Here is a 9,695-nt window from a genome sequence, read left to right as displayed (position 1 = left end):
AGCAAAAGATAGTTCCTGCCCTGCATATGCTCATATTTCAATCAGAGCATGAAAATTACATAGAAAGATGATAATACAGAAAGGCAAAGAAATATGGTACAATTAAGTCCACACGGACTCAGATGGAAAGATGTCTTTAACTGTGCTGGTGAGGGCAGGGAAGGCTTCCTAGAAGGTTGTTATTGGAGGTGAATGTCAAAGGAAAGGACACTTTCCAGCAAGTGAAATAAGAAAGGTGGACTTTTTGGCAGAGGGAACACATATTTAAATATGTACATTAAGCTTAGGTATTATAAATGGCCCAAAGAAGCAGGATTCCAGGGCTAAATGGAAATTTATAGTAACGAAATTTAGAAATCAGAAGTGTCAGTTCTTGAAGACCCTTGTTCTCACATTTAAGGCATTTGATCAACAGGGAACACTTGACTGATAGAGATTTGGGTTTTAAAAAGATCATTCTAGCACCATGGACAGTGGACAGTGATGTGCAAGGGAGAAGAAAGTAGAAACACAGAACCTTGTAACCAGGTTATTACAATGGTTCAAGAGAAAACGTATAGAAGCATAAAAATAAGGTTGTGTCAGCAGGATGGATCGAAGTGATTTTAAGAATTTGGATAGGAAAGCACCTTTTGGTCCAATTAGACCTGGGACTAAATGCAAAGAAGGAACCTAGAGGAGTGATTCCACAACCCTCATCCTCACCATTGAACATATATATTTAGGCACATGCAAACTTTACACAGAATTTCAGGTACTTTTCCCAGATACTCTGAAACTCAATGAATTGGTCAAGGTTTAATCAGAGAAGCAGAATCAGTAGACCAATGGTGATGATAGACAGATAGATAGGTAGATTGATTTATGGTAAGGGATTGGCTTTCCCAATTGTTGGGGCTGGCTAGGCCAATTTAAAATCCATATGGCAGGCAGTCAGGAAGGGCCCAACTGGAACTCTCAGACATCACTGAATCTGCTGTCCACAGGTAGAAATTCTTTTTTTTCCAAGGAAGCCTCAGCTGCTCTATGGCCTTTCAACTGATTGGATCAGGTTTGTTCAGATTACCAAAACTCATCTCCCTTACTTGAAGTCAGCTGGTTATTGACATGAGTCACATCTCCAACATATCTTCACAGCGGCACTCGATTAGCGTTTGATTGCATAGCTGGAGACTTCAGCCTATCCGATCTCTCATACCAAAAAGACAATCACGTTACAGACCTCAACTTTTAAAAAAATCGGTTCTCAAATGATTCCTAGATTTTTTGCTTAGAAAACTGAGATTATTACCTTATAATTAAGCAAAATAGGAGAAAGGAAAAGGAAAGTAAATAAGGAGATTTGGGGTGAAGATAAAGATATATCTGGATATGATTTTGAAGTCACCATGGAAGATTTAAGATTAAAATATGTTTTAATATTTTGAAAGAATGTTAAAAAATTCTGATATGACCTACTATTCTGTAAGAAATAACTTAAAAGCATGATTTCCTTAAAGTAGTGTTGTGTGTTAGAGAGTACAGGCAAGTGATGTTAGGACACCTGAACTTTAGTTCTTGGTATGTTACTAGGAAACATTGTATTTGGGAAAGATATATTTAATCTCTCTGGATTAATTAAGGCGGACAGACTAGATTGTAATGTTTTCTATTACATGAGATGGTGAATGCATTGACATGATTCTTCTAAGTATATAGTCAAATAATTCTCCTCAAATTTGGAGGTAGATTTATTATTAACTAACCCTTTGCAAAATTCCTTACAGTTAAAAGTAGATAAAATATAAACATAGATAAAAAATGGAATAGAGAAAGAGAAAGAAACATACACACACACACATAAAGAGAGAAAGAGTTTAAGTGATTTCTCCAGCTACATCTAATTTTAAATCATTTTTTTCTTCTTTCTTATTATTTAATTCTACATTTGTTGAATAAGATTGACACCAAATATAGTCAAAATTTTGAAGTCTTAGGCCAGACACTTACTATCACTCTCACATACTCCTTTTTTTTCCAAATTGGGTTTCAACATGAAAAAAAATTAAAAAGAGGAAAAGGAACATAAAAAAGTAAGACAAGAAAGAAGAGGAGGGAGAGGATGAGACCAAGGAAAATGTGAATGTGAAGGAGAACAGGAACTAGAAGTAGATGTCCCCTGGATGCAAAATCAATGTTGGTTAGTTTTAGTTAATTTTGCCTTTGGTATGCAAAAAATAATCTATGTTAATTCACTGTGATAATAAAGTATTGTATTCCATTTAAATCTTTTCTGTGTAAGATTTCCTAAACCACTGGAGTATCCTTTGACTAAATATGTATTGTGTCAGAGCTGTTGAATTCATACTCTATTCTGCAATGCTACCCTTTAAAAGAGGCAGTTTGGTACAATTTCTAGTTGTATTTGTGCATGAAATATATTGATACTAATTCCATAATTCTCTAAGTGTCTATCACTGCCAACCCATCTTCTGGGACCAGTTCTTGCCACATATGCCACAGTAGGTAAATTGGACATCAGAAGTAAGATAAGCCAAGGGGCTATTACTGAAGGGACTGTCTTTTCTCTCTTTCTAAACAATTACTCTCATTTCTCACTGTGGTTCTTCATTACTCCCTAGCAATATTTATGGACATTTACAGTAAGGTGTAATAAGTAAAAGGAAAATTCTCACCATAGGACAAACAACAAAATTGAGCCAAATTCTCTAGGTTTGGTTTTACCCAGGAATGGACAAACTCATTACACTTTAATTTTCTACAAAGTTTATATTAATGATATTTATTGAACTGTACTTTTTTAAGTGGCCCAAGTTACTCCCTTACATTTCGTTTTATGATGACCAAATGCTTTTAGCTAATAAAGATTCACATAACTGAACCTTTACAGACCTTCCTTTGCTTTTTACAACTGTGGTAATGATGCATCCGATGACAGTGAGTACTGGTAACAAGATAAAGAAGAAAGTTATTTCTATGGATTTTATTAGAATATTTACTTATTACACTTGCTTTTCATCTAGGCCTACTTTCTTTCAGAATTTAAAAATATGACTTATGAATATGTACAATTTGTCAACTATTATCAACTTCAGCCTCCCGGCCTAACAAAGAAAATCAAAGATTACATTGATCCAATATGATGCACATTCTAAAAATAATGTTGATTTTGCTATGGAATGTATTTCTGCTCTTTCACACTGCCATCATTGCTTTAAATGTATGAACATTTATTCACAGCCTTTGAAATAATGAAGCCCCCGGCCCTCCATCTTCCTTTAGCTATAGGCTGTCATTCAGATTAATTGTAAACAAAATTGGTAATGATATTATCAGAGATTTTATTTTCCTTGTAGGCACTGATAATTCCTCTGTGGTCATATTTTTGAGGCTATTCAAGACTTAAATGCTTAATCACACTGACACTTTAATCCTATATAAGGCATTTGAAGATTTGAAATAACTGAAGTTACATTAGAGATGAACTTAAGAGCTGATTCATTTTCTGAAACAATACCAAAATAGACCATATCCTTTATGTGCTACGTACCTATGTTACCTCGTTCTAGGTTCACACCTGAAAAAATAATTTTCAAATTGTAAATATTTAATTCTTTAGGCAAGCAAGCTTTGAGTTAAATTGCAAAAATTCAAAAACAACAATATAAACTAAAAAAAAAATTTTTTTAAAAGAAAACCCTGACATTTTTTTGGTGTCAGTACTGGACACAAGCAGTCCTAACACCACCACAGAAAGTGAATGAGTCAAGACTGAAATACAGGATATAAAAGACAAACTTTACATCACTGATTGGAGAGTTGTAGTGGGGAGGCTCACATATTGAAAATCTTTCTGCTACCAAGTCAAAACGCCTAAAATTTTCCCATAAAGTTATTTTTTTTAGTTAAGACATTATGCCATCCATCATCCATTGTGTACTTCATTGTTTCTGGAAGATAATAGCTATCAGTACGCCAACTTTGATTAATTTACTAGATGGTTTGTCCAGTTATTTAATAACTTTGTGTGATAATCATTATATATATAGTTGGATTTTCCTATTCTCCTGCACACTATAACACAAGCTCTGTTTCATAATAACAATAGATACAAACAAGGAGAAATTCCCAGAAATGTAATTCCTTCTTTTAGACATAAAACTTCTGACATAAAATCTCATTTTTTTCTCCACTGGTGGAGGGTGAAGTGGGATGTGCTACTAGAAGGAAACTTTGAGCTTTTTTTTAAAAATCTCTTTTTCTTGTTCTCTCTTCCTCTCCCTTTAGTCTGGACCTGGAGAACCAATATTTGGGCCATAAGCCACATGGAATCTATGTGGCCCTAGAATGTGACTCAGTATAATTAGCTACACACATGCAACATTATAAAATAAATGGAGGTTAAATAACTGTCCCATTGCCTCCCACGCAAGGGGTGAAACATACTAGAGGACCATGGTTGATATCTTTGTGATGGTAGCAGTACAATGGGCTGCATGTCCTCAAGTAGTTAAACATGAATTCCAGGAAATGGAATAATTAACTTGTGGCATATGAATGTTTACTGAGAATATACCTATATGTTTTCCTCTCTATTTCTATTTTTCTTTTTCTCTATCCATCCATCTCTCTCTCTCTCTCTTTCGTCTCTCAGTCTATCTGAGTTTAGATTTGCTTTGCAGGAATACAGCAAGCATGATGTGACTCTATGTTGGCCCAAATGTCAGTCAGCTGTGTTTTTCACATGATCATTCCACCTAAGGGATACACAACATTTAGTGATCACATATCCAAAGCCCAGAGACAGGAGCCTCCACAAATTCTGCAGGTTGGAGCTCCTCAAAGTGTTTACTTTGTGCCTTACATGGAAATTAATAAAGCTAACATGGCACAATGTGTTAGATTGTATTTGAGAACATTTATTTGTAAGAGACTTGGATAAAATATTCATTTCATTTTCTAATAAAACAAATCCACTTTTAAGGAATATGTTAAATATTAGTTTGTTGCAAGTTTTTAAATATAACACTCAAATTTTTAATAAGAAAAATCTGCTTACCTTAGTGAATATGACTTTTTTATATTCAAAATAGCTATCCAAAATTCCTGATTAATATACTTAGTGATGATCTGTTGAAATTGCTCAGAGATATTAACAATAACAAAGCCTGGGTTACCAAAAAAATGAAAATTTAAAAATAGATATTTGAAATTATTCAAAAGTCATATTTTCATATTTTAATTTAAATAATCTAATGATAATTCCTTTGCTTCCATTCACAGATGTAGTGTTAAAATTTCTGTTGATTACAAGAATATATTGGAAACAGATTCTCCATCTCAAAGAAGTGATGAAGCTTTAAGTTCAGAAAAAGTGTGCATTGTATTGCTAAAGAGGTCACTAGGCAGCTAGTTTGGATGCCAGTAGCCTTTAAGACAAAACATTTAAAAGATGTGAATCCAGCCATTCCGTTGAACTTGCTGGAGCTCTGCCTGCCAAGAGTCCAGGAATAGCCTCTCAGCTCCCAGGTCTAGATAACCTGCTCTGTATTCTACACAGAATGTTCTTCCAGCACCTGGACCAAGAAAACGCCCAGCAGCTCTACAAGGACCTCGCCTTGGGGTGGCCCGAGAAACAAAATGAGGCTAGCTGCTAAAGCAGACAGAGACCCTGCTTGGGAATGCTCAGCTCAGCACAGTGGTACCAATGTTGTTCCTCATTTTTCCTGCCTCATGGGAGGTGGAGAGTGCCCTCAGATTCCCGTCTGCTAGAGCCATGCTCTGAGGCATACCCAAGAAAGTCAATACCTGGGGTTACACCTGTAACCCATACAGGACAAATTTGAGGGCAATATTCACTGACTAAAAGTTCTATCTTATCAATTAACACCTATAGGAAAATACACTCTGGAAGAAAATCAACCAGAGTATCGTTAGCATAAGCTTTTATTTTTAAATGCCACGCACAAGACATCTCTGGAAGAACATTCTTCCCTGGAGAAATCGGGTGGAAATTTTACAACTGGTATTGGAGCAGGGAAACAGTCAGTAAAAGTCAGTTGATTTGAGAAATCCTTTAGGCAAAGATAGTTCCTAATGAATGAAAAATGAATATTTTTGTAGATTAGCATCCATAGTTTTCTCAACTTGAATTTTATCAAGCGGTGTGAGAAGGACAATGTAGGAAGTAAAGTCATATGTAAGGTATAAGGAAGAAAAAATAATTTTTCCCTTAACCCTCATAAGTTCTTGGTTGGAATAGACCTCTGTAAAAAAAGACAAATTAATAAGAGAAAAACAGAAGTTTATCAACATGTATATTTTTATATATGCATGGGTGATAATCAGTGAATGAGGAGTTCTTAAAGAGATGGATTTGGATTCCAGCTTATCTGGCATCTTTGACAAAGAACAGTACAATTTTAGAGAAGTGACAAGACAAAGAAAAAGTACTTTTGAGTATCTGGGAAAGCACCTTGTGGGAAGGCAAATAGATGGTAGATAAACTCTAGTTAGGAAAGCTTGTTAATTATAGATCTCCCTGATGCCTTCTCCAGGCCCATAAAGATCTGAAGTGGTCTTCAGTGGTAGAAAGGAGGGGTAGGATATCTTTTGTCTTTGTAAATTTATGTCCTATTTTTAGGAAAATAGAAGGAGGGTAGAGAGCTTTCCTATATCCATCTCTTCTTAATTACCTTCAGCTCAACAATCCTTATGCCAAAGAGGCAAATTTTGAGGTGGCATAGTATGATCTTCCTCCCCACAAAGGGATGGAGAGAAATAGCTGTGAGGACAAAAGGTCATGTGAGGGCCACAGTGGAAATTTCTCAGCCCTTTGTTTTTGTTTTTTTTGTATGTTTGTTTGTTTTTTTTAACAATACCACCATAAATATCTGACAAATCTATGTCCAAAGTCTTTACTTTTATAGTTTTTTTACATTTGTAATTCCAGGTATTAGCTTCGGTAAACCTAAACCTGGCAAAAGAGGAGAAAAGAGGAATAAAGAAGGGAGAAAACCTGAAAGATTGTGTTGCTTATTTCTGCTATCAAAGGTAAGGGTTCAGGACTGCCTGCACTGCAGCCTGGGGATCCAATCCAGGGGGGAAGAAAAAGGAGTTCCCAGGAATAGCTTGGCTTCCTCCCTTGGAGGCACCGAGCTCGGGACCTTGGTGAATGGCTCTCTAGCTGGCCACTTGCAGAGTGAGTAGTCCTCAGGGACCAGGAAGAGGGCTGTCCCCACCCCTGAGTTCCCAGGGTCCCTGCTGCCTGCCCCAGGCCAGGCCATGGGTGTGAATGTCGTGCACCCTTTTATTCCTTCCCTCTACTCCCTGGGGGTTTGGATTCAAGATTTGTTCCTAATGTTCAAGACTTTGAGAAGAAATTAACAGAGGCTGATGCTTACCTTTTTGATGACAAGTTTCACACTGCAAAGATGAATAACAGAGAAAGAAAACTGAAACTCTCAAAGAGACAACAAATAGCATGGTAAAATCAATTAAACACTGCATTGCATTGCTGCAGGTTGCTGAAAGTACTGTTAATCCTGCAGATGCAATATATCAACCTAGTCCCTTGGAACCTGTGATCAGCACAATGCCTTCCAAGACTGACTTACCTCGAGAACCTGCTCAGTTGTGTAAGTCAGAGTAGCATCCATCTTCCCTGCCAGTTGGACCTATATTAGCTATTTTGGAACATCATCAAACTCCAACACCATAGTACAGGCAGTGGCCATTCACCACCTACTAGCAATCTAACTTCTCAAGCCATGTCAACTTATCTCCAAATACCATCCTAGATTTATCTTATTCTAGCAGTGAAGGTGAGTTCTATGACACTGATGAATTCCACCAAGTGGCTCATCCCCAAACCACCGAATAGATTCTTCTAGATCTGCCTCAGTCTTGACACACAGCAGCTCAGGAAATAGTCTGAAGCTCCCAGATCCCACTGAATCACTTAATTATTCTATGCCTAATGGAACAAGTGCCTCTGACCTTTTCCATTTACATGATAGAGATGATCATGGGGAGGCAGGGTCACTGGAGGAGCACAAGAGCCTTATCATTCACCTTTTGTCATAGGATAGGTGTGGAATGGATCTTATCAAGGAAGTTCTTCCAAAATTTATTCTTGAAAGAAGATCTCTTTTAGAAATGTATTCAGACTTTTTTACACATCCAGACCTGTTTGTGAGCATTAGTGACCAGAAGGATCCCAGGGGTAGAATGTTTCAGGTTGTGAAATGATACCTCTTAGCCTTACATGCAGGAAGGAAAGGATCAGTTGCCAAAAATATATGCAGTCCCATTTTGGGCAAAATCTTTCAGTGATAATGAACACTACCAAATGATATTGAAAAGAATACAGAGTTAGTTTCAGAAGGACCAGTTCCCTGGGTTTCCAAAAACAGTGTAACATTCATGGCTGAGAAAGCTTCTCATCATCCACCAATTACAGCCTCTTATGCTGAGTGTTTTAACAAGAAGATACAATTCAGTGCTTATGTCTGGACCAAATCAAAATTCTTTGGAATGTCAATTGGAGTATACAACCTAGGGCAGGGCTGTGTCTTGTATCTAGACTATGATTACATTCTTACTTTCCTCAATGGTTATGGAAGGTCTGTCGTCACAGTGCCCTGGGTGGAATTAGGAGGAGAATACAATATTAATTGTTCCAAAATGGACTATACTGCAAATATTCTCTTGCACACTAAACCTTTCTATGGGAATAAGAAGCACAGAATTACCATTGAGATTTTTTTTCTCCGTACGACAAGAGTCTTTTTGCTCAATTGAAAAGGAATGGAATGGTATACTGTATGCGAAATATGCAACAGGTGAAAATACAGTCTTTGTAAATACGAAGAAGTTGCCAATAATCAAGAAGAAAGTGAGGAAGTGGGAAGATCACAATGTGTATGAATACTGTTGCTTTTGGAAGGATGTCACTTTCAACTTAAAAATCAGAGACATTGATGCAGCAACTGAAGTAAAGCACAGACTTGAATAAAGACAAAGAGCAGAAGTTCAAGAAAGGAAGGAGAAGGAAATCCAGTGGGAGACAAGGTTATTTCATGAAAATGGAGAATGTTGGGTTTAGGATGAACCATTATGGAAACGTCTTGATGCTGCCAAGCATCAAGAAATGCAAAGTTCACACCTGATAACCAGTGCAATAGGCATAATTCAGCAACAAACGATCTTCCTTTGGGAGAACCTATTCACTCCCTTCGTATTACAATAGTTCCCATCTCAGGGATACTGGACTATATAATTAAAGCAGGAAAAGCTTCCTTTTTTTCCTTTGTGGCAGTTACAACTTGTACTTCAGGCCTGAGAAAAATTTTAAGTTTGAACAAAATGCCTGCTCCTTTTCCAAACTCCAGGCATTGAAAAGCATTTATAAATCCAATTCTCTAACTCTACAAAAAAAAAGTAAGAGTTAATAATTTATTTCCTTTTTATCAATTATTTCTATGATAAAATATTATTTTTTATTTTTATGTTTAGTCTTTTATTCTCCCTCCCATCAAAATAGACTAAATGTTACTTTAAAATTGCCCAACTAGAATGTGAATTGAGTAAAATAGCATTACAGTTAGTGGAAATAATTTAGCCTTTTGAGTCACCTGAGTATAGTGTTAGTTCTGTCTCTACCAATTTTTAAAATATATCATTAAACAAGTTAG

At 36.4% G+C, this 9,695-nt stretch overlaps 1 pseudogene; it reads left to right on the top strand.

Annotated features, from left to right (window-relative positions):
- The first annotated feature begins 7,468 nt into the window (after positions 1-7,468).
- LOC123637479 lies at positions 7,469-9,250 on the top strand (annotated as a pseudogene).
- The last annotated feature ends 445 nt before the right edge of the window (positions 9,251-9,695 follow it).

This window comes from Lemur catta, chromosome 4 (genome assembly GCF_020740605.2).
Source record: "Lemur catta isolate mLemCat1 chromosome 4, mLemCat1.pri, whole genome shotgun sequence".
Taxonomy (NCBI): Eukaryota; Metazoa; Chordata; class Mammalia; order Primates; family Lemuridae; genus Lemur; species Lemur catta.
Note: the sequence above shows the minus strand (reverse complement) of the source record. Positions and strands in the feature narration are given on the sequence as shown.